Source organism: Cydia strobilella, chromosome 3 (assembly GCF_947568885.1).
Source record: "Cydia strobilella chromosome 3, ilCydStro3.1, whole genome shotgun sequence".
Taxonomy (NCBI): Eukaryota; Metazoa; Arthropoda; class Insecta; order Lepidoptera; family Tortricidae; genus Cydia; species Cydia strobilella.
Window position 1 is genome coordinate 21781113 of NC_086043.1, and position 25235 is coordinate 21806347.

The following is a 25235-nucleotide window of genomic DNA, read 5'->3' on the forward strand; positions in this document are numbered from 1 at the left end:
ATGATAGAAAAGCTTTCGGATGTAGGGATAACTTTTGAATATGCAACCAATAAACATAGTCTATTGACATATTTCTAACAGACAGTTTTCGTACTCAATATCAATTCATAAGCACACAGTAAATCAAGTGCAGGGGTCAGCAAACACCAATAATAATGGAATTAATATGCACATGTTTGTGCTCGTAACTCAGCGCAATGGAGCGTGTGTGAATGTCTATTATAATTTACAGCGTAGTTTAGGGATACTTGTATAGTATAGTAAATGGAAAAAGATTATGGGCCCTGGAGGGAAAGTGAAACCTTAACTTAGCTCATTTAATTAAAGGAAACATTTAACAAGTTTGGAAACATCAAATTATTTTATTAAATATTGCTGCTCACTGGAGGGCTTCGTCACTTTTTCTTAAATATATGATATCTATTACAGTTTATAAAGGAAACATTCTTTTATTTTTTTAAAGAAACAAAATTGCATTCAGTTTTTTTTTATTCGCCTGTCTCGCCCAGGAATCGAACCGACTAAAAATTCCAAAAAATAAACAACCTCTATTTTATTCTACTAGTCGTCGTCTATCATCGAACTTGCTCACAAACTTTCACAAGTATACGTAGGTTAAGAATGGCAACCAGTAGGCGTATTATGGATGGATTTATCCACGTGATAATAGTATTTTATACAATCGTGATATAATAGAGAGCTTTTCAGTCGAGTACCGTGTTTAAGCAACGAAGCTTGTTGAGTTGCTTAAGTTAAGGTACGAGATTGAAAAGCTTGATTATATGACTATTGTATACAATACTTTTTCTACGAGACAAAAAAATAATACTTTCAACTAGTGGAATCATATAGGTAAACAAACCAAAAGTATACAGCTAAGATACGCGAGTTGCCGCAGCCCGCGATACCTTCATACTCATTACTCGTACGCGCCCCGGCCGCCGGGCCCGGCGCCCCCGGCGGATTGGTCAACTCAACGACACGTCCTCCTCGTAACTCATGAGGCCCTGGTACCTGTTCCTTGCTAAATTCAATTTTAAGACAGTTTTTTTCTCGATTTTGGCCACCGTAGCCTATGGAGACTAACAAGCAACGCTAAGCGGTTTTCGTAGGGTATGGATGTTGCTATATGAAGGGTGTCACATGCGCGTTTCTGACTTATAAAGCAATTGTTTCTACTACAATATAAAATAAAATGTTTTTGTTGGCCAACCTCACAAAGCAGATGCGACGCAGCAGCGTGTTTAAATAGACAAATTTGCATTGAATCGAGTCTCCTTAAACAAGAAATATTTTATCGAAATGTATGAAGTTCTATTTTCAAAATTTTTATAATTGACTAAACCGTATCGATAAAATTCTCATGCTTGAGTCGGAAGTGCCATAGACTATCCAATGTTGAAAAGAGTAAGGTTGTAGTGTTGCATATGAAGTTGTAATACACAGATTATACTCGATGAGTAGAAAAAAGTTATTTTATCACGTATATAAATCCATCACGTGACGGTTACGTCACTTTTTACTTATAAATGCGTATTTTCTGTACTGCCGGCCTAGCCAAGGTGACAATCGCTATCACTCTTCCATATTAGTGCGACAGTGACAGTTGCGTTTCGATCGCTACGGAGCGTAAGCGATTGGCATGTTGGCTACGCGGCCTGTATAGGAGAACATCCGTACACACGAAAGCGTTTTTGCCCAAACTGGAACGGAGACCTTCGGTAACGCTCGGCCAACAACACACTCATCATGACACACAAACCTATAATCTTAAAATTATATTTGTTATCAATAACGATTGATTTAATAAACTCGTATGACGAATCACCCGAATTTATAGCTATTGTCACCCGGAAGGGTAACTTTTGTACTGAAATTAGGTTGGTGCCATTTGGCGGCTTGTCGAACTTATGATCGATTGTCGATTATCGACTCGTTTATCAATTTACAATTAAAATCGTATTTTTCTTAATAAGAATATAATATATTTTAAATTATATTAGAAAGAAATATAATATATTTTATTTTTAATGAATTCTGATGTGTATTAGTTTTACCGATCTGCTTTGTTTAAAAAAATATTGTTTCTCATTTTTAGGGTTCCGTACCCGACAGGGTAAAAACGGAACCCTATTACTAAGACTCCGCTGTCCGTCTGTCTGTCTGTCACCAGGCTGTATCTCATGAACCTTGATAACTAGACAGTTAAAATTTTCACAGCTGATGTATTTCTGTTGCCGTATAACAACAAATACTAAAAAGCACGGAACCCTCGGTGCGCGAGTCCGACTCGCACTTGGCCGGTTTTTTTTTACCTATATATCAAAATACATACACTTCTACTATTCTGCTAGCGCTGATCAAAAAAATTTCAATAAGAAGAAATGAAGAATTGACCCACATTGATCTAGTATGTAATTATGTATTATGATAATATGTATGCGGGGTGCTAAGCTAAAAGTTTTACTGACTACCTAATCGACCGAGCGAGCGAAGCGAAGTAAAGTTTTTACATTCAACTTGGAACACACGGCCAGCTAGGGGCACGTCCCGGCATTTCGATGTTTTTGAGCTGAACTATCAGAGGATAGTTTGATGGACAATAACTTAAGTTTTCCTCTAAGAACAAATTGTCATGCATCACTTTCGCACTTAAATACTTGTTAGAACGTGACAAACATGATGACAAATGATAAAAAACCGACCATCTTAGCCCTACAGATCTTCATAAAACACTTTATTCATTAATCTAAAGACGCACACTAGATAATAGAAATGGATTTACTGTACAGTACTTTTGACTTATTTATCCCGTGTTTTGTAATAAATATAATGGATCTGAGTTTCGTTAGGTCATTGTACCTGTACAATATAAAAGTAGTTAACCTGGTAGGACGTTTAAGGCAGATATTATCTTAATTATCTATAAATTTTCGCGACGCGACCGCACTTTGCATAAAAAAATTAGCAAGCCCCTGATGAAGTGTATTGTGTTTTTAAGGTCATTTAACCAAAGTTGAAGCAAACATAAAATTTTGTAAAATGTACATACTTTATCTACTATATATAATATGAATATTATGTACCTATTAATCAAATTTTATAGAAATATGTTTCTCATATAAGTGAAAATGTAAATTTCTTTTTGAGAAAATAAAAATTCTTTAACCCGAAAATTGAAAAATTTTAAGCTTTATAATTAAAATCACTTTTTTTTATTACCTATTCTGTTTTTTTATTCCGTAGACTAAAATGACATTTCATGTGGTACTAAGAAATGTCATGTCTTACACATGAAACGTCATTTTAGTCTACGGAATAAGAAAACAGACTCAATTGAACACTTCTGAAAATACTTAATCGCTGCGAAATTTCAAAGCTCGCCATTTTGCACGAGAAAAATAGAGTATATATAGCTATTAAATATTACACCAAAATTCGTTCGAACATGCTCGGTTGAGTCATTAATGTTTTTTTTTTTCAATTAAACTTCTTATTAAAAGACGGAAGTGACGCGAAGAGACGCCTTTGACTGTATGGCTTTTTTGGTATAAAGGTACGGAACCCTTCACTGTACGTGGTCTGCACTGGGCCGGTTTTTTTATTAACCCCTTGACCGCCAAAGACGCATGCGGCAACAGCCCAATGTCAACCATTGTGCATTTCGCCAAGTTTCGCGACAACACGCCGCATGAGCATGAGCGTGGCGTCCAAAGGGTTAAAAGCAGGAGGTCGCGACCCGCAGTTTGAAGAACACTGATTTAAGACAATTTTGGTGAATGAAGTTGATTTATATTGTACTTTTGAGACTGTTTGTTATCCCGTGGCTTTTGTAATAGATATTAATTGGATCTGAGTTTTGATAGGTCGTTGTACCTGAATTATAACTTGTAACAGTCGTTGACCTCTAGGTTCATTAAGAGCTGGGTAAAGATTTTAAAAGAAAAACTCAGACGTATTCTGATTTTAAACTTTGTCATTGCAAATGCCATGTAGTTAGCATGGTCCTTGGTACGACTCTAGTTAGACCACGAAAAGTATGCAGAAATTTTGCGTTATTTATACGTCACAATTTCATACAAGTTTGACATTTAAAATAACAGTATTGCATGCGATTTTCTTTACAATGCGGTATTTAGTCGATCGACTAAATTCATTGTACTCTGTAGTCAGTAAAATCTCATGCAGGTTATTGAATCGTCTAACGGGGCTTAATTTTATTGTTAATCCTTTTCTTGGCAATATATCTTACAGGATACATACATAATTTTACACCCTCGGCCGCTTCTACATCTCGTTTGTTTTTAATTTGCCAAGAAGGTATTTGAATCGACTTCTCAGTTTTAATGTCAATATATTCTGTGTGAATTTCGTGACATTATTTTTACCAACAGTTTTAAACGATATCGGCCTGTCAGTTGTTCAGAAATTTTTGTTCTAAATATCGTCCGGCGGACTGATAATCAGTAGGCCCCTTAATATTTTCGAAATGTATGCATTAATTTCATGAAATCAAATCAATTACGTGCCCCGCGCGATTTTTTTGTGAAATTAGTGTGTCATGCAACTTTAAGACAAATTAATCTAAAAGCAAGGGATTGAGGGATACACGTGGCAGATACCATCCCCGAGCGCACAATATGATACATCCGGAGATGGTTTTCGCCAGGTGCAAAGACTATTGCAGTGCAGCACTTTTGTGCTGCGATGGAATCTAAGGTCATAGGCTATTGATATCCAAGTTGGATGGACTGGATAATGGGCTATGGGAGGAGACTATCGGACACCTGCCGTGACAATCAGTCTCAAAATTGTGTAAGACAGGTGGTGACTCGCCAACTCATTTAGTGGGCCCTACAACGGCCGCACGCACAGTGCGACAATAGAGCAACACTTCAGAGCGGCTGTGAGGTTGTCGAGAGGTGAGTCTGCGGTAGCCAGATCCCGGTAATCCGTCAAGCAGGTCGCCGGCGTTATGACATTTTACACTACCAACCTGGAGCATAGGTCCCGCTCTCGCGACTCCAGACTCCACTCTGGCCGGCCAGTCAAGGTAAGCACAGAGGTGAGGGCCAGATGACAGGGCCCTCTGGAATAGGGGTCCGCGGTGTCGCCACTCACCGTCAGCTCGCCACAAGCTGCCCCCGCGGGGTTATTATTATTATTATTCGTAGTGAAAATGCGACGTGAAAAACTAGTGTCGCGAAAGTGCCTGCGCTGTGCGGACGTGGAGCTTCGATGCTGATGGGGTCATGGTCACTGAGATGCTGTACTCGTAAATCTCACGACACTAATATACTCGTATTTCACGAAATTACTTTCGCATTTATCGAAACAACTTTCATAAAATTGATTTCAACATGCATGACACAAATTTCGTAATGTAAATAAATCCCGCTTTATAGACACTCGGTGTACGGGCATGCAATTAAAACTCGCTGACCTTTCGACGGAATTCACGTGAATAGTGAATACACAGATAAATGCATACGCTATTCATGCTAGAATCGAGAAATTGTAGAGGTGACCTGGTAATTTTAAATTGAATTCAAACTTCTATATACCTAGAGTGATATTAGATATTAGATTTTACAGTTTGTGTTTTGCTATTGTTATGATACGACTCGTGCATTTCGCGATTTTCGCGCGCACCACGAAGTGCACGCGATCGTATCATAACCACAAAAACCTAAATACCGCTCGAAGTCATTCCAGTCGGAAAAAACTTGAATAATATTATTTAAGTTAAAACTTTATAAATATTTTGAAACATAATATATATTGCATGAAACGAATACTTTTGAGGCGAGTAGATTTTATCAAACGATAAAAAATACTTTTCCCCTCACTAGCTCGGAAAGCCGTCTATTATCCTTTAAAACAAGCGGGGAAAAACGCATTTTATCCACTAGTGGGGAAAGTAATTTGACCTTGGATGGAGCGTGTTTAAGTAGCTTGACAGGTAACAAAACGTAAAACGCTCATAATAATGGTTCGTTCGATATTAATTATCATTAAATAAATGGTTTGAGAATCTAATAAAAAATACCAAATTTAGCTTTATTTAATAATTTTAAGTCATAAACCTTAAAATTCCATAAGAAACGTTAGATTTTTTATAATGATGTTAAATATAATTCTGAACGCACAAGTTGAGTCGATGCAATTTCAAAACGCATCGTTGACATTTCATACGTCAGAACAGAAATGTCAACATTGTCAACAAAAATTTTACTGTTCTTCTCACCGACTCACGTAAAAATCAGAATTTCTAGTGTTTTCTGTTATAATATCGTAAAAAAAATAGTAATTCCAGTGATGAAGATGATCTAACGCCTGTGGATGTTGCACTTTCCTCGCTATAGTGAGGGGAAAAGTTTTGTGTTACACACGGGTGCAAATGTATTTTACTTCTCGTGTGTTGAAACACTCGCTACGCTCAGGATTCTATTTTAGAACCACTCGCTTCGCTCGTGGTTCAACTATAGAATCCTTTCGCTTGCTCATGTTTCAATTCCACACTCGCGGGTAAAATACAACTTTGCACCCTTGTATAACAAATAACTATTATTTATCAAACTAAGCTAAATATAAAAACTAAATAACGAGTAAGTAGATTATTGGACAACGTTTTCCTGATGCTTAATGATATGGATTTAGTTCTGGTCCTTGAATAAATTAAATAACAAAAATCATCAAAGAATCGACAGCGTTAAAGCTCTATGTGAAAGCTTACCGGTCAATGTTTTGAGTTGAAAGAAAGAAAGAAAGAAAAGAAAGAAAATACATTTATTTAACGCCACAACAGATTACATATATGAAAAAAAAAGGAAACATACAGACAAAAAACATTGGACGCTAAAATAGGACCCCACTCAGCATAATGCCGCGGTAATCCGCGGCGCTGGTTTTCAGTGGGGACCTGACTTAAAACTATGAGTTGGTGGCGACACATACGCCAACGACACTAACAAAAAACACAGACAAAAAAAAGTAAGTAAGTAACCACCACAAACAAAAAAAAATAAAAAAATCTAATACATACTAAACAATAAAAGAGAAAAAAATAAAAACAATAATGAAATATAAAATGCACAATGAATTAAGTATATATAAAAAAAATACATAGAAAGAAAGCTTACAATTTTTTTTTTCAAAAAATAAATAAATTTGAATTAAAACTGTAACCTAAAAACTTAAAGCTAGCCACAAAACAGATATGGACAATAGGCGATCACTTCAGCCAGCAAACAATTAAATTGACTTGAGAGTTAATAGACTACCTATTCGATACCTGGAACGCTAGATTAAGCGGAGGCTACACTGTCTTCATTCATATAAAATGTCGATAAGAGTTTCATATGAACAGTAAAGACAGATTAAATAGACTGCCAATCCAATTAGGGAGCCTGCAAGAGTAAGAAAGAGAGAGAGAAGTTTCATTCATATATACCGTCGATAGGAGTTTCATATATACTTGGTCAAACCAAATTGTCAGTAAATAAGAACAAAAACTAATAACCAATAAATATAAATACTGAAACAATGTACCTAACCATGTGTCAATTTAATAAATGGCTATTCTGATTCTGATTCTGAAACACAAAAAAAACTATACTCATCCGTTGCTTTTGGGTGCTAGTAACTAGTGTAAGATAAAGATAGTATGATTTTCTCTGTCTATGTTTGAAATGAGACAGTCCTTTGACAAACTATAAATACACAAAGACTATAAAGACACACAGTGAAGAGTGAAGATAGAAAATATTGTCTTCGGTTACCGCGATAGTTACTCATGAAATAAAACTATGAAAACGGATTATATCGCGTATATTGAATTTATAATATATCCCGACGTTTCGAACCCTTTACAGCGTTCGTGGTCAACGGGTGACTGAGGAAAAATTACAAAGTGCAAAATAACCCACATACTAAAATAATGAACAATCATAGACTACAAACTTTAAGGCTGGTTGTACATGCAAAAACGGTTCATAAGGCTAGTTATACACTACCATTATTTTCAAGTAAAGATATATATTTATACGCGATAAAAAAAAAACATAGTTTCATAGTTTTATTTCATTAGTGAAGATAGACTAAATAGACCGCCAATCCGATAAGGGAGTCGCTGATAAAAAATAAATATTTGATATGAGATTTTTATTATTTGTATTGATACTGAGGTTACTAGTAGGTAATATTCATCATTACTGATTGTATAACGTCGCTGAAAGCTCAGGAAAGCTTAGTTTTACTTTTCAAAGAAAAACAAGAAATATACTTGTCTTCATATACATAGATACAAGTTTCATGTGATAGCATTGATATAGCTTTTTTTTAAGCGGAGGCGACACTGTCTTCATATAAACTTCCAATCCGATAAGTGGCAATCGTTTTCTGTCGCATTCTATCATCCCGATATGTATACTTACTCTTCAATTGGGATTTGTCGATAGGTTAATGTTTGTTAGTTTGGCTCCGGCCTTTGGAGCCTATTTAGGGATAAGAGAGACAGAGAAAGAAGTAGTAGTCATTGTTAAGCATGTCATTACATTACCTCGTACCTTAGTCAGTAGAAAAAGGCGCGAAATTCAAATTTTCTATCGGTCGGTTCTTCGCGCCAAAAAATTTGCCGGTTTTTTTCTACTGACGGAAATAGCTTGACAGACTATATCTTTGAATAACCCCTTTCTTAAGTATCTTCAGAAAACCTAGGCAAGGAGGCATACAACTGAAAATACACAGAACAAGCTGTAATATGGTGTGCGTACCTTGTGAGCATGACGCATCCCGGTCAATTCGAAGAACGTGATAATTACTAGATACGAGAACAATACGAGATCTAATAGATACGTTATAGTTTAGTTCTCAACTAGTTATCTTTTGCAGTTCGATTCGAGAAACCAATTGTCATTTCACGCTACAATTATTGTGACGTTTTGGGATATCCATTAGATATCCATTGTATGTCTAAGTAATATATTAAGCAAATCAAGGGGACATTCAGAATCGCGGAAATGTCAAATTTGATATGACTTTCTTAAATATCTCGTTATCGTTTCTGTTTTATATCTAGTTGATATCTAGATCATTGTTCGAATTGGCCCGATACATTAGATTAATACTTCCAGTTTGTATGATCGCCATTCTATACCCAGCCTTAAGCGAGGTTTAGACTACCAAGAACTTGCATGCAATTTACGTCACATTGCCGACTACTAAGGCAAACTGCATTCAAAATGTTTATCAGATACCGCAATGTAATGAAAATTGCATGCAAGTTCTTTGCTAGTCTAAACTTCGCTTTACGTTCACCCATTCCATTAAACCCGATTCCTAGAACCCACCTACACTGTATACATCCACAGTTGCAGCCGGTGGCATGCATCCCTTCGATTCACCCCCTACTGCACCGGTCCTATGGTGTAATGGTTAGCACTCTGGACTCTGAATCCAGCGATCTGAGTTCAAGTCTCGGTGGGACCTTAAATGTCTTTTGGGTTTGGTTTTTTTCACCTTATAGTAGGGAGGTTTTTCGTAGGTTTTCGTTTTTCCTTTAAGGTTTTGACGACTGGTCTGGCCTAGTGGGTAGTGACCGTGCCTGTGAAGCCTATGGTCCTTAGTTCCTGGGTTCGAATCCCGGTAAGGGCATCTATTTGTGTGATGAGCACAGATATTTGTTCCTGAGTCTAGGGTGTTTTCTATGTAGTTGTATATTATATATATCGTTGTCTGAATACCCGCAACACAAGCCTTCTTGAGGTTACTGTGGGACTTAGTCAATCTGTGTAAAAATGTCCTATAATATGTATTTATTTATTTATAGTAAAAAAACCGGTCAAATGCGAGTCGGACTCGCTCACGAAGGGTTACGTACCATAGGCACATAAAAATACGCAAAAAACGGAAAAAAAATACTTTTGTTGTATGGGAGCCCCACTTAAATATTTATTTTATTATGTTTTTAGTATTTGTTGTTATAGCGGCAACAGATATACATCATCTGTGAAAATTTCAACTGTCTACCTATCACGGTTCATGAGATACCTACAGCCTGGTGATAGACGGACGGACAGCGGAGTCTTAGTAATAGGATCCCGTTTTTACCCTTTGGGTACGGAACCCTAAAACACATTTTGGATTCTGATACTTACCTATTGTGATGGTAACTGTAAACATCGTTTATTTATACTATTTATACCAAGATCAAAACAATTTAGTATATCTACATAAAATCGCGAAAACGAAAAGTAGGTAAATTAATTTGAAAGCTAACATAACATTAGGATTTAGGATATATAATTTATCCACCGAATTTATAAGAAATGGCTTAAATTAATTATGTAATTGTATATGGAATTTTTATTCTGAAATAAATTATTTGAATTGGAATTTGAATTACTTTTCCATGGATACTAAAACTTTCACGGCTTCATGAACAATCAAAGAGTTTCTTAAAGTTTAATTTTAATTGGCTTCCTCCTCAAAAGCTATTAATATCATATTAATTATTCAATTTAGTTTCTGAAGTTTATTTCTTGTAACTGCCTTAAGGTATTAATTTTCAATAACCTATGTCATAATTTTATTCGCTGTCGAAGGGAAGTCTTAAACTAGTTTTCTAATTCTTTGTCCTCGCCTTATCCCGTTACGCGGGGTCGGCTTTCCTAATCTTGAGGTGCCACTTTGTTCTCTGATATGCGTCGTCACTGGACAGGCCCAACTCCTTCATGTCTCTCCAGACATTCGTCAGCCAGGTAGTTACTGGCCTGCCCCTTCCTCCCTTTGCTGCAGGCATGGAAAGGCACTTTTTCACAACGTGGTTTTCGGGTCTACGCATCACATGTCCGAACCACCTGTCTGGATTCCTTTATCTTCTCGGTAACTGGTGCCACCTTGAAGGTGCCCCGGATATATTCATTTCTGACTATTTAAGGGTAACTCCTCCTGCCCAACGAAGCATACGCATTTCAGTAGTGTGTAGTTTTTGCTCATGTATTTGCTTCGTAGCCCACGTTTCACTACCGTAGAAACTTAGACTTAGACTAGTTAAACTAGACTACTAGTTAGACTAGTTAATAATAAATTAATTTGATCTGCCTAAACTTATATATACTATAGGAACAAACAGTCTTGCAGCGCAGGAATTCTGAAAAAAATATATGGAATTATTGGCATAATTAATGGAAGATTTATAGACTATAGACCGAAGATATTTTACATCAAAACACAGGCATTAAGCATAGAAAATTATAATTCTCTGTAAGATAATAATTATATATTACCCTATTTCAAACGCCAAAGGAATGAACACCGGGAAATAGAAAATTGTATGTTTCTTGTCATTCTCGTCAATTGTTCTAGTTTGAACATACATATATTCAATATTTGTATAGCATCGTTTGGTTATGATTACAACAATAACTTAAGGATGACTCACGCTAGACCGGGCCGGGCCCGGGCCGAGATGTCCGACATGTCATTTTCTAAGACGGCTGATCGGAGATCACGTGGCGCTTTCCATAGAAAACGAAGCGCCGGCAGCTCCGGCCCGGCCCCGGCCCGGTCTAGCGTGAGTCATCCTTTATTTGTCAGTTGGCAGCTGCCAAATAGTCTGAAGATGTCCTACGAAAGTTCATAAATTGTCACCACGTCGTGCGTTGACGGCGCTTGTATTTCAACCACCACCAACTTCGCACAAAGCCAATAGACTTTGCAACAAATCGAATGCGATTTTCAGTATATTGCTGCATTTGATCGATTGAATTCATTGCACATACTTAGTCGCCTATAGTCGGTAATCTATCGAAAATCGAATGTGGCTTATTGCATGGCCAGTGGAGCAATGTAGTCCACAATCTCGAGCCCCAACCGGACAGGCCCCTATTTCACCACGGTGACAGGTGTGACAATTGTCGATATCACTGTTGCTGACGTCACAGGCCTCCATGGGCTACGGTTACCGCTTACCATCGGGCGGTCCGTATTCCTGTTTGCCACCATCATTGTATTATTTGAAAAAACGTTATTATATCGACAAAAAAGGTAAGTTTATGACGATGATGATGACAATTGTCACAAGAATTAACAGAATTTTCGGTAATTCTTGACAGGAAATAGTGCTGTGTCGGAATTTCGTGACAATTGTCGTGTTTCTTGTGCTAATTGTCATTAACTTCGCAAAATAAGTACCTTGGCGATATAATGAAGTTTTTTAAAATAAAAATAAATTAAATGATCATGATTATGATTTTTATTATTAAAATGTTGGTGGCAAACAAGCACACCGCCCGTCCGATGGTAAGCGGTTACCGTAGCTTATGGAAGCTTTTGACGTCAGTAATAGTGATGTCGATAATTGTCGCTCCTATCACCATGGTAGAATAGGGTGATCATTCGACAGATGTTCGGATAGCGATGGCAATACGGCCGTGCGGTCAGAAACTTGATATTAGTTTCATGTTTAAGTTCTCCTTCGAGATGAGTTGACAAGTACTTGTTCATGTTTGACAAAGTTTAAACTGAGACGCGCTTTGATATTCAGGATTCTAGGTCATATTAGTTTCCAAGTCATCTACTCAAAGGTTTCATGGAAGACATTCCTTACCCTCCTAAGTCCCAGCTTTTTTTAAAGTCATAGTCCTAGAGGCCTCTTGTTCATTTTTTTGCACATAATAAATATTTGCTGTCAGTCCTGAACAGACTATTTACAACTCTATGGACTGTCAGAATACTCTGCGCGAGCATTAAAATTTGAAAGCGGGAGGCATCTAAACATTTTGTACATCGGTGTTTATCGTTCAAAATATGTGTAAACTAGCCATACTAACAGAAGAATATCACCATGTTACTAAACTAAAAGAACACAAAAGATGTACAAAACTAAGATGTCTACAGAACCAAAACAAATATTGTATACCCAAATATAACAACATATATGGCACTAGGCTGTACACATATATATTACCTAAAATATTGAATGATCTGCCAGAAGTTGTTTGTGCTAAATATTTAAATGGTAAACATATAAAAAATGTCGTTAAAATGCACTTATTAAAAACTAACGACACAAGCTATGTATACTAAGAATCATATTTATGATAAGATATAGGATATAATATTGTTTTTCTTTATGTTATTCTCGAACTCCCCATCGGCACACAAACCTCCATAAGGTTTTGCCTACGATGGGTCTTGTAATGATCTAAAAAACTGTAATTTGCTTCCTTATTCAATAAATTAAAAAAAAAAAAAAAATATTATAGTAATTTACTTAACGCTGGGACTGAAGGGTGACTTTTATTATGTACAAAATTTGGTACCGCAGGACTTAGGAGGATAGAATAGAATTTATCTTCTAGTGCCTCTGGTCTAGCCGAAGTATTTGCCACCTTTTCAGCCTACTCGGATTGTCATTGGTGTTTACCGTACCTTGCAACTTTGCAAGTTCGTTTGAAAGCGGGGGGCATCTAACGATTTTGTACCGAAATATGTACTATAGTACATATTTCGGTACTATATTACTATAGTAATTTACTTGATGCTGGGACTGAAGGGTGACTTATATTCTGTACAAAATTTGGTACCGTAGGACTTAGGAGGTTATAGGTAATCGCATTTGTTGTTTACGACAGAAAATACGCTTACCATACGGTATTTCGTACACTGACCCGCCTGTTGCTATCTCTATTGCACTCGTATATTATATATATCGCTGTCCCGCCCATGATCCTGGCTGTCAACATCACTGTGTGAGCGTGTTAGCAATATAATTATGCGCGTGCGAAGGAGATTGCAACAGGCGGGTTAATGTACTAAAATCCTTGTGGTAAGCGTAGTTTATTAACCACTTCAAGATTTCAAAGGTTCTCAATTCGGTTGTTTTTTTTTTAAATGTTTGTTACTCCATAACTCCGTCATTTCTGGACCGATTTTGAAAATTCTTTTTTTGATTCTAAGTAGGTTGAGGCAGCGTCTTCACTTGCGTTGCGCGGCCTCGACCCGAGGCTGCCTCTAGTGGATACGTGGCTTTAAAAATTGCCTTCTCCAGAGCACACAGTCGCTGTGGCCGAAATCGGTCAGGAGAGCATCATCAACATATGCGCAATAAAGATTACGATCTCTTTTTCTAATTAAATAGACATAACACCTATATACATAGACATAACAAATTCACCTATTTACTCCCCTATCTTTAACTATGAAAGCTGTTTCTTTACATATATGAAAAATAAACCCAAACGCGTGCATGTAATTTAAACACATAATAAAAACCAATCAAACTGCGTGATTCTTTATACCTGCGACATAAGGCCGCTTTTTCTTTAACAAAAAGCTTTGTAAAGGCACGTGGCACACACGCGACAGGCACGCTTACATGTTTATTATAAAGTAAGGAGCTTTTGAAAACTCTTATTCCGCATTATTCGTTATTTGAATTTGAACTTTAAGATTTTAGGATAAGGTTTATATTTATTTGTAGTTTTGAGTGAGATACGATAATGCGAAGGTTGGTTTTGATAATATGAGTAGGCAAAAATATGTAGGTAATTGCTTTTAGGCATTGTGCTTACTTCATAATCTGTCCTTTGGAAAGTAAGATTGACAGTTCTTTGAACTATTTTAATCCTTTGTAATTACTTGTTATTGCTTTAAAAACCTAATGTTACTGTAAACTGTAGGTATGTAAGAGAAAATTTGCTTCATAAACATCGAATTGGGTTAAAATTGCGGACTATATTAGGCGAAGGCTTAGACGCTCGACGTACAATAAATATTTTGATACATAAATATGTTAAATGATGATAGATCACGTTCTATTTACGTTACGTAATGTAATGGCAAGGCTACACGTGTAATATTTATCACGTCAGTACTGTAACTATCTTTACAGTACATATGGTGGTACTTTCTCGCACTAGTGCGTAAAAGAGCACTTTACGTGCATATGTCGAAAGTTTAAAGGGCCATATGTACTGTAAAACGTTGTACGATACACGTGCGAATACGTAATTCGCAACTCGTGTCGATTTAAAACACTCCCTGCGGTCGTGTTTTAATTTATCGCCACTCGTTTCGAATTTCCTCTTTTCCGCACTTGTATCGTAAATAACTATTACAGTGCATATGATGCTACTTTACTGCACTAGTGCGATAATTAGCACTTTACGCAACTATGACGAAAATTTAAAGGGCCATATACTGTAAAACGTACGATACACGTGCGAATAGGTAATTCGCAACTCGTTTCGATTTAAACCACTACCTTCGGTCGTGTTTTAATTTATCGCCACTCGTTTCGAATTTCCTATTTTTCGCATTTGTATCGTATATAAAATCGTAATGTACTAATCTTTTATCTATCGTAATGTACTAACCGGCAGTCTCCATTGCTGTCGCGATGCGTACTGACATTTCGCAGTATTTACTGTACTACGTGTCAATATTTATCACAAACTGCGATCCGCAATCCAGAAATCTAGATTTACGAGTATGTGATAAATATTGTCATCCGCCAATATACTAGACTAGACGGTCAATAAATATCACATTTTATTTATTTGGGGCATCAACAGCAATACAAAAAGTAATACATAGCATAGTGAACAGAAAACATAGCCAATAACAGATGTCCTCAAAAGTACAACTAACATGCAGTTACTAAGTGGAAACAAGGGAATACAAAAAAAAGAAGGGAGTAAAATAGTTATTTACGATACAAGTGCGAAAAAGAGGAAATTCGAAACGAGTGGCGATAAATTAAAACACGACCGAAGGGAGTGTTTTAAATCGACACGAGTTGCGAATTACCTATTCGCACGTGTATCGTACAACGTTTTACAGTACATATGGCAGTTAAAATTTTTGACATAGTTACGAAATGTGCTAATTTACGCACTAGTGCAGAAAAGTAGCACCATATGTACTGTAAAAGTATTTTATACAAACTAGATATGGCTTGCATAACGTGTGTGTGTATGTGTGTGTGTGTTATGAGTGATTGTGTGTGTGTATGTGACTGTGACTGATAAATACTGTGGTTTACTGATATTTGATAAATATAAGTACATCACAGTATTTATTGTACGTCTAGGCTTCGCCTTTTAGGAGTTGAGAATGTTTGAGCGAAGTTTCTCGAAGTCCCGAACTTCTCAATTGAGTTGGAGCTTTGTGGAAATTTGTGCTTATTGTCTGTAATTTCTTACTTGTTCATATTGTTTTTGTTTTTTTGGAAATTTCGCAATGTTGGAATTGTTATTTAGATTGTATGCCATACTGTCGTCATGTCGTCACAGAATAAATAGTAGTGCCGTAAGGTCGGGGTACTTTAGCCCTCCAAGGTTACTTTGCACACCCATGAAAACCTATTTTATTGAATTGATACATTCTTAAAAACGACATTATGTTATTAATCTGTTTTTGTATAAGCGTTTAGTGTCGTTTTTAAGAATTTATTAATTCCATAAATGGATTTTCATGTGTGGACAAAGTAACCGTAAGGGCTAATGTACCCCGACCTTACGGTACTGATATGTACAGAAGTTTCAGTCTCTAACAAATTGCGTCTATTACAGTGGGACGGGTAGTTTATGTCGCGGCGAGATACTCTCGCGCCAATCATGTGCTAGCCCGGCTGATATCGTGTAACAATGAGACGAGGACGATTCTAATTTAACAATTCGTTATGGTTTTGAACTGGTTTTGACACGACCTTGACAGGCTCTTGGTGATTGGCGCGCATCTCACGTGCGACTTTCACTTCGTTTCGCTCGTCGCCTTAAAGCCAAACACTTTAAATAGCTTTTATTTTATTACACGTCGAATTATGTTAATCTTATGGCTGCCGGCTGTTTTAATTAACATTTGTAGGTACTTCATTTGAATTTAAGTACATGTGCCCAATTAATTAAAAATACAACAAACGTGTGGTATTTACTATGTAAAGTAACAGTATTCACGATATGAAATATTAATCCTACTTTAAATATAATTTGACCTCGGCCACCGACCCAACATTATGTAAATACAAAGCGCCGGCCACTTCGTTAAATTTGGTTTTATTTCTAGTTTATTTAGCAGATTATTTATTTTTTACTTCGCCCCTAGGGCAAAGTACCTACGCATTAATGAAACCAAACAAGCAGAATTAAGTAGGTACATAGTTTTAATAATTATACCACAGATTATATAATTTAATACAAATTAAATTATGATTAAGTACTTAGTTAAATGTAGTGTGAATGAATGAATGATACTAATTTCTTATTTACAGATTTAAATTTAGATGGTGTGTTGATCCATAACGATAAATCATTCAGTAAATTTATTACATTTAAGTCTAGTCTATTAGATATTCAGAAGGAATATAAATTTAGAAATAAAGATAATAACTAACTAGATCTTATAACTTTCACTTTTAATCAATAAACGTTACTCTTATATTTTTATTGAAAAAACCGGACCAAGCTTACTCTGCTCTGTATCGACTTTGATGGTAAATATTTTTATGATTACGGAATATATATATTTTTCGGTGACCAAATATTCCGATGCTAAAATTCTGATCAAATTAGCTTGTGCGTGGTGCGTTTAAGTATTATTTATTAGTCTGACTATAATTTACTTTTACAGCAATCAGTATGAATTTTAATAACAAAACTTCCTTGAGAGACAGACATATTAACGGATATTCGGTACGGAGTGAAACATGTCGAGCGTTTTCGACTTAAAATACGTGAGTGACCCGTTTCAGTATGAATTTCTTACAGTCATTTAACAAAATAAATACAGCTAAAGTGTGTTATTGTAATAAATAAAACAGCTTATTATTCATAATAGTAGCCCATAAAGTTGTTATTATCATTTAAGTATCCTTAAAAATATTACTTTCCAAGTACTCGGTAATTTAGGTTCCTGAATATTTCACTTAATAATTTCATAGGTATATAAGATACATTAAAAATAGCTGTTATTGAAAAATCTACTTTAACTAAACGCATTATGGTTCAAAATTTAATTCAAAAAGAAAAAACAATTGTAGGGGTGTATTATATTCAATGACTTCTCAATCATTGCATTCGGAACGATCCCTCAAATGCATAAAATTTACACTCAATTACAATTTACTGCAATTTCAATCTTATTTTATTCTTTTAAAATTCATAATCGCTTACCATGCGCTACGCTATTGCAAATAACACCTTAGCCCTTAAATTTTTAGGTCTACATTTGGTTGTTAAAGTGTATTTTTTAAGGGGGTTGGATGCGTACTCGACAAATTAACTTAGGGCATAAATGTATGGAGTGTTCATGGCGTTTATGATGTTTTAGATCTAGTAAGTTTTGGCACGTGGCAGCGTGGGATCGGCGTGAGCGCGCTTTCCCACATCTCGTTGACACTTTGCTTTGGTTACACAGAAATTAAAAGAAAATTAGCTTTTCACGATTTTATCGCTACTTAAAGTATTTTAGTCCTTATTTTTATAGCTGTATAGTGTAAGATCGAATGCTTGAGGCAAATTATTATAGATAAATAATATATACAAAGAATATATGTAGTGATAAAATGACGGAGACTTTCCCCTATGATTCATGTTTTTTTTGAACAGGAAATTAGATGCTAGTTTGTTTACTTCCGGTTATTTATTAGTTATACGTACGTATCGTATCGCCTAGTAAAAACAATATTACCTATACTTATATGAATAATGTGGAGAGATTTAATAATAAATAAAATCCATACAACATACTATTAATTTGTTACTATTACAAAATACAAAGAGGCCACGAATTCTTTGCAATCGAATTGTTATGGTTTGAAATTCGTTCGCGTCTTTTTTGAAGACATCGCAAAGTTACGTTATGAAAATCCAAAGCTAATTTTTACGCGGCACCCTAACAGGCGGGATATTATTTTTTTCAGTACTTGAAACTGTACCTGGGTCGTTAAATTTCGATGTATTGTCCACGTATTGTCCATAAAGGATGACTCACGTTAGACCGGGCCGTGTCCGGGCCGGAGCTTCCGGCGCTTCGTTTTCTATGGAAAGCATCACGTGATCACCTGTCATGTCATAGAAAAGTAAGCGCCGGAAGCTCCGGCCCGGACACGGCCCGGTCTAACGTGAGTCATCCTTAAAGGTGACCTCTTTGTGCAATGTGTTTGACTCATAAATCTGATTTTATCGAAGACCAACATTTATTTTATTACAAATGGAAACTGCCTCAATCTGGTTTTACCAAAGATCATTAATTCATTATTGACATTTAAAATACGAAAGCATACGTTTTATATTATTGATTGTGTTTTTTTCTGTCAGACATTAGCTATTAACCATGGAGACTATATAAAGGAGCCAAATCTCTATGTATGAAAAGTGTTCATCAAAAAACAGTAATTAGGCGGCGCCACTATACACCGAAATACTACCAAAAACAACCTACGTAATTTGGTCGGGTTATTTGTTGCCTTATATGGTTCATGTTATACTCATGTCCCAGAGCCTAACTAGCGCCACCGGAGAGATTAGGAACTATTATTTAAAGCTGAAAGCGGTCACTTTTGCAACAATTCTGTCATAAGAGATTGGCATCCTTTCTATACCATCCATACTATTAACTATGCTGAGACATATTTTCTTTTTTAGGCGACAAAGAAACATTTTGGGAAAGAAAAATAAATTAGAACAGTAAAGAGGTTTTGTTTACACGTGTATTATTTTACCTAATTATTTTACACGTGGTTTGTTAGCGTACCTAGTTTATTTTGCAAAAGTATTTTTCAAAGCTTTCTTTGTGAAAACATAAGTAATAAAAAGCTTTCTTAATCGGGTTTCTTGATAGCAATAATGTTTTTCCAAGCAGATATTTTTGGCTCATAAATTTCTACAAAATGTGACGTTTATAGCACTTCCACAGAGTGAATAGGCTGTTACTGAACCGGTGAGCTCCATCTTAGGCCCTGTCTTCACTTTCCATCAGGTGTGACTAGGGCCAATCGCCGATCAATTTATAATTAAAAAAAAAGGTTACTATAAGGTGTAATTTAGGTATAGGTAATTATTTCTAATTATTGACTCCAACGATTATAATTCATTAAGTCATTTAACACAAGTCACTGTTATCCATGCACTGGCGCCGTCATTTCCTGGTAGCACATTAAACATAGACGCATTAGTAATATTTATAAATAATGTTCATTTAGTGCATTAATAATATTTGTCTTTTCGCTGTTATCAGTGGTTAATCACTATCAGGTCACGTATTTTCGAGGAGACGTCTACTTATATATACACGGTGGCTAAAAAATAAGTGCATTCCCGTTGCCAGGGAGGTTTTGCGATTATACCACCAGGCCAGGCGCCAGAAATTTCCCCGGCGCTCGGCGACAGATCAGGTCTATGGTTCTGCTGCAAAACCACAACTCGGCTGCAGAGGACAGGGAGAACGGCACATCGTGACACCGACTCTCCTCTTCCTCGGCAGCCCCACCAACGCCGCTACAGCGGAACGGCCCCGCCAAGTTCGCAAGGGATAGGGAGAGTGGCGCATCGAAATACCATCACTCCTCGCGCGATTCCACCTCTGCCGCCGAGGATAGGGAGAACGGCTTACCTCAATACCGACACTCCTCTTCCTCGACGGTCCACCTTCGGCGTATCACAAGCGGGCTAAACCAGCCCACTTGGAGCGTCCTCCTCGGGCCAGCCCGCGCCTCAAACAGGCCGGCCCTGGTTGCCTCTTCGCTTCACCGTGGGTGACTAAGCCACGGTTACTAAGCCCCTCCACCACGACAAGGTGAGCAGCCCGCGGGGGTACGGAACCTTAAAAATGTGTATGACTTTCCAATACCGACTGTCCAATGCTTAAAACTACACCACCTATGTCCTTGGCTTGCCGCGTGTTTCTAAACAAATCAAACAAAATTAGGCCAAACTATTCCTGGACTAGTTACCTAACTTGTTTCGTCCTGTAAGGTGTCGAAGTTAGGAAGCTACACGAGCGACATTTGTTTTTAGGGTTCCGTACCCAAAGGGTAAAAACGGGACCCTATTACTAAGACTCAACTATCCGTCTTTGTCTGTCTGTCTGTCTATCACCAGGCTGTATCTCATGAACCGTGGTTCCGTACCGTTACGCAAAAAAACACGTTTGTTGTATGGGAGCCCCACTTAAATATTCATTTTATTTTGTTTCTAGTATTTGTTTGTTACAGTGGCAACGGAAGTACATCATCTGTGAACATTTAAACTCTCTAGCTATCACAGTTCATGAGAAACAGCCTGGTGACAGACAGACAGACAGACAGACGGACAAAGAAGTCTTAGTAATGGGTTCCGTTTTTACCATTTGGATACGGAACCCTAAAACAAAAAAAAAGGGTTCCATAATAGTTAAATAGACACAATTTTATGTTCAGTCTCTTATTGTTTAAGTGCATACTTGCGGCTATAGTAAGACAACAGTGATTAACTTTGTCAAAGTACCTAATGATAGTAAAGTAGTAGTAGTAATTATAGTAATACATATATTCCTAGTAGTGTCTAGTTTTAAGTTTAAACAGGGTGACCTTAGCCATTGGACAAACCCTGAAATCCCACATAGGGTGTAGGGTCTCAGGAATGCTCTGACTAATTTTTAATTAGAACAAAAGATAAATCCTAAAGATAAATCTCCTTTTCCTCTACTGTCCGAAATTTGGGTGTCATCATGGACCAGACGCTTTCCTGGGAACCCCACGTGGCTGAGGTGAGTAAAAAAATGTTTGGTTCCCTACACTCTCTTCGACGACTTCAGAATTTCCTCCCTCTTCGTACCAAACTGACTCTTGCCCGCTCTCTCTTGCTCCCTCTACTAGACTATGGTGACATTGCGTTCTTGGATCTTAATGAGGAATTGCTGAATAAACTTGAGCGCTTACAAAATGTCTGTATCAGGTATGTGTATGGCCTCCGTAAATACGACCACATTTCTAATTTTCGTAAGCAGCTCGGGTGGTTACCGATCCGCCAGCGCAGGGATGTGCATGTTCTGTCGTTGCTTTTCAACATACTCTTCAACCCCTGTTCCCCATCTTACCTAACCGAGAGATTTAACTATCTGGCTGAAGGAAGTGATCACCGCTTACGTTCTAGTGCTAATCTTACGCTTGCTATCCCTTCGAATAAGTCTCGAACGTACGCAAATTCATTCACAGTGCGCGCGGTGAAGTTGTGGAACGAGTTGCCCCTGTCGCTCAAACGGTCCCGGTCTGTAGCATCACTCAGTTAATCTGAAAAAGCTTTGGCTTTCCCACGAACTGTGATTTGGTTGAGTGCTAATATATATATATTATTTATATATTATATATATATATATATATATGTATATATTTATTTAGTACAAAATATTTATGTATGCTAGTACATATTTATTTTATTGCATAATGCAATTGATGTATTTTAGTTATTCGTAGACTTTAATATTGTAGTTTTCCTTTTTAAATATTATTGTACGTTCTGTAAGTTTGTCTATCTATCTAATTCGAATTTTCCACTCATTTACTCTAAGGTTAGCTGGAAGAAATCCCTTATAGGGATAAGCTCGCCTTTGTACCTAAATTTATATGAATTTCATGTTATCAATTTTTGTTTTGTACAATAAAGTGATTTACTACTACTACTACTAATAATCGTATCCGGAACACCACGCTGCGCGCAAAAACCCGCATTGCTGACGTCGGTGAGAAGACTGCTAGGCTCAAATGGGACTGGGCCGGTCACGTCTGCCGCATGCATCCAGACAGATGGGCTAGCATAGCCACCAAATGGATGGCAGAAGAGGGGCGCGGACCCGGCAGGCCCAGACGGAGATGGCGGGACGACCTAGACACCTTTCTCAACAACTGGCCGGAGGAGGCACTATATCGGGAGTCGAGTGGGACACCATAATAGGCTAGTAAAAAAAAAAAAAATTCAAACAAAAATTAATTCCAATGATCGACAACAAAAGGAAACAGCTGTATTAATCACTGGCAGTGTTTTTGACAACTTGTTTGAAAATATGCGGCAAGATGACATTTGTCATAAGTCAGAATCTTATTAATGTCATAAATAAAAAAGATAATCAATAAGGTCGAAGGTTTCATACTATTTATTAGCTCAGGAGCTATTAAAACATACAGGCTGCTCCAATGTAAAAAATCGTAATGTGTTAATTTCTTCGTAACCGCTACACCGGTTGTTATGATACTTGGTATACTGATTCTAAATACCCTAATGCATATGTACATTTCGTCTTTGTCCAATGGCTAAGGATACCCTGTATACATTTATATGTATGTTAGTCTGTAAGGTATTTGTGATATGGGCCTTGTTGCCTGATTTAAATTTTAAATAAATAAATAATTAAATATATATTATTTAAAATGTTTTTCAAACATCAAACATTTATTCAGCAAATAGGCCACAGGGGCACTTTTACATGTCAATTTTTACAAACAATACAATTAACCCAAAATTACAAAAAACAATTACATAAATATAAATGTTAAATTACACAAGAAAAAAAAAACCTAATAAAAACTATACTATTGTTTAGAGATGTAAAAGTCTGTAGGTGTCAGAGATAAAATGTACATAATAATAAAAAAAGATCATATTTTAACCTAACTTAACCTACTGGTTTGCTATGATTTGTAAATTAAATGCTGTCATCATTAGCGATTTAAGGATTTAGATTATACACATTAGTGTGTTCTCTATAACAAGATACTTACTCCCACGACTCCCGACAATTAAAACAGATTCTCGTATCAAACAGATAAGTGTGTAGAGAAAAGTTAATTTGGTGACACATTAATGTGTAAAACATAACCTCAATATTTCTAAAGTATTGAGCCCAAACAAATGTATTGACGGACGCTTCACCTAATCCACTTTTTAAGTGTTCTAACACCTTCGATCAAGCAAGGTTCACTGCTCTCCATACAAAATCCGAATAGACAAAACCATTTGATAAAAAGCTTTACTTTTACGACAAAAATGTAATAAAATACATTAGATCTATTGTCGGTTGAGACCTTTAATCTTGGAGCTGCCGCACCCAAGTTATCCACTAATGGTGTTGACCGGATTTTTGTGCAATGTGGGGTGACTTTGATTTCAGGCCTTCACAGACATAGCTATGGACATACAAACAAATAGAGGTACCTAAATAGTATGCAATTAAGCATACAGTTTCGACAGGTAATAAGCAAGTAAATATACCTAATAATTATAAAATTTATATTATCATTTTATAGGTATTTCAATGAATAGCATTTATTTACATAAAAGATATACCTAGTGACCCAGTCGTACTACTAAGTCCCCCGCAAGGGTCCTCGGCAAGCTCGGTTTTCCATACAAACGTAGTTACGCTCTCATTTTAAAACAACTAGCTAGATTGCTCTGAAACTTTGTATTTACAATAGGATAAGGTATATCTATGTCTGTAATTAGTTTATGTAGCTTTAGATAACATAGTTAAAAAATACAGCGAATTTAAGTTTTTCATACAAAAGTTGTTATTGCTCTATTTATTTATTTATTTCGTTTGTTTTATAAACTGGAGCTATATAATCGCACTTAAACTATCGTGAGACATATTTCTAAATATTTAGATCAGTACGGTTTTTACTCACTATTATTTTTAGAGTGCACGACGTACAACCGCCGCGGACACTCGTGCCTGAGGAAGGATTCCCAAAGAATCCGAAACATGTCGCCAAAAGCGACTAAATAATAGTGAGTAAAAACCGTACTGATCTAAATATTTTGGAGCTATATAAACTAATTACAGACCTTGATATAGCTCATGCCATTGTATGTGCAGTGTCATTACAATCCAACACGTATTTTTAAAATGAGAACGAAACTCCGTTTGTATGGGAAGGTGAAATTCGGCCGAGCTTGCCCAAGACTCTTAATAACTATCTTAAATCTATAATGGGCCCTTGAGGCATGTACCAAGGATGCTGGCGCCATTTCCTCGCTGTATCGCAATGCTGATACGTTGTGCGTGGAAGCCGCCAGCTTTTCGGTCACCAGTTACGTCAACCGCTATTTCCATTGATATTATCAATATCATAAGAGAGCACCAATAGTTAGGTATTTAAATTTTTAGTGCTCCGTACAAAACTACTAAAAATCTCACATTTACATAATAAAAAAAACAACTCAAAGAACGACTGAACGCTTACAAATTGTTCATTC

At 36.6% G+C, this 25235-nt stretch overlaps 1 protein-coding gene and 1 non-coding gene across 2 annotated transcripts in view; one reads left to right on the forward strand and one right to left on the reverse strand.

Moving 5' to 3' along the window:
• The window catches only part of LOC134756102 (phospholipid scramblase 3-like), a 455878-nt gene that overhangs the window by 147519 nt on the left and 283124 nt on the right, over positions 1-25235 (reverse strand). The gene's annotated exons all lie outside the window — the stretch shown is intronic.
• Positions 9418-9489, forward strand: Trnaq-cug (transfer RNA glutamine (anticodon CUG)). The gene has a single exon. It is a non-coding gene; the product is annotated as a tRNA-Gln (tRNA).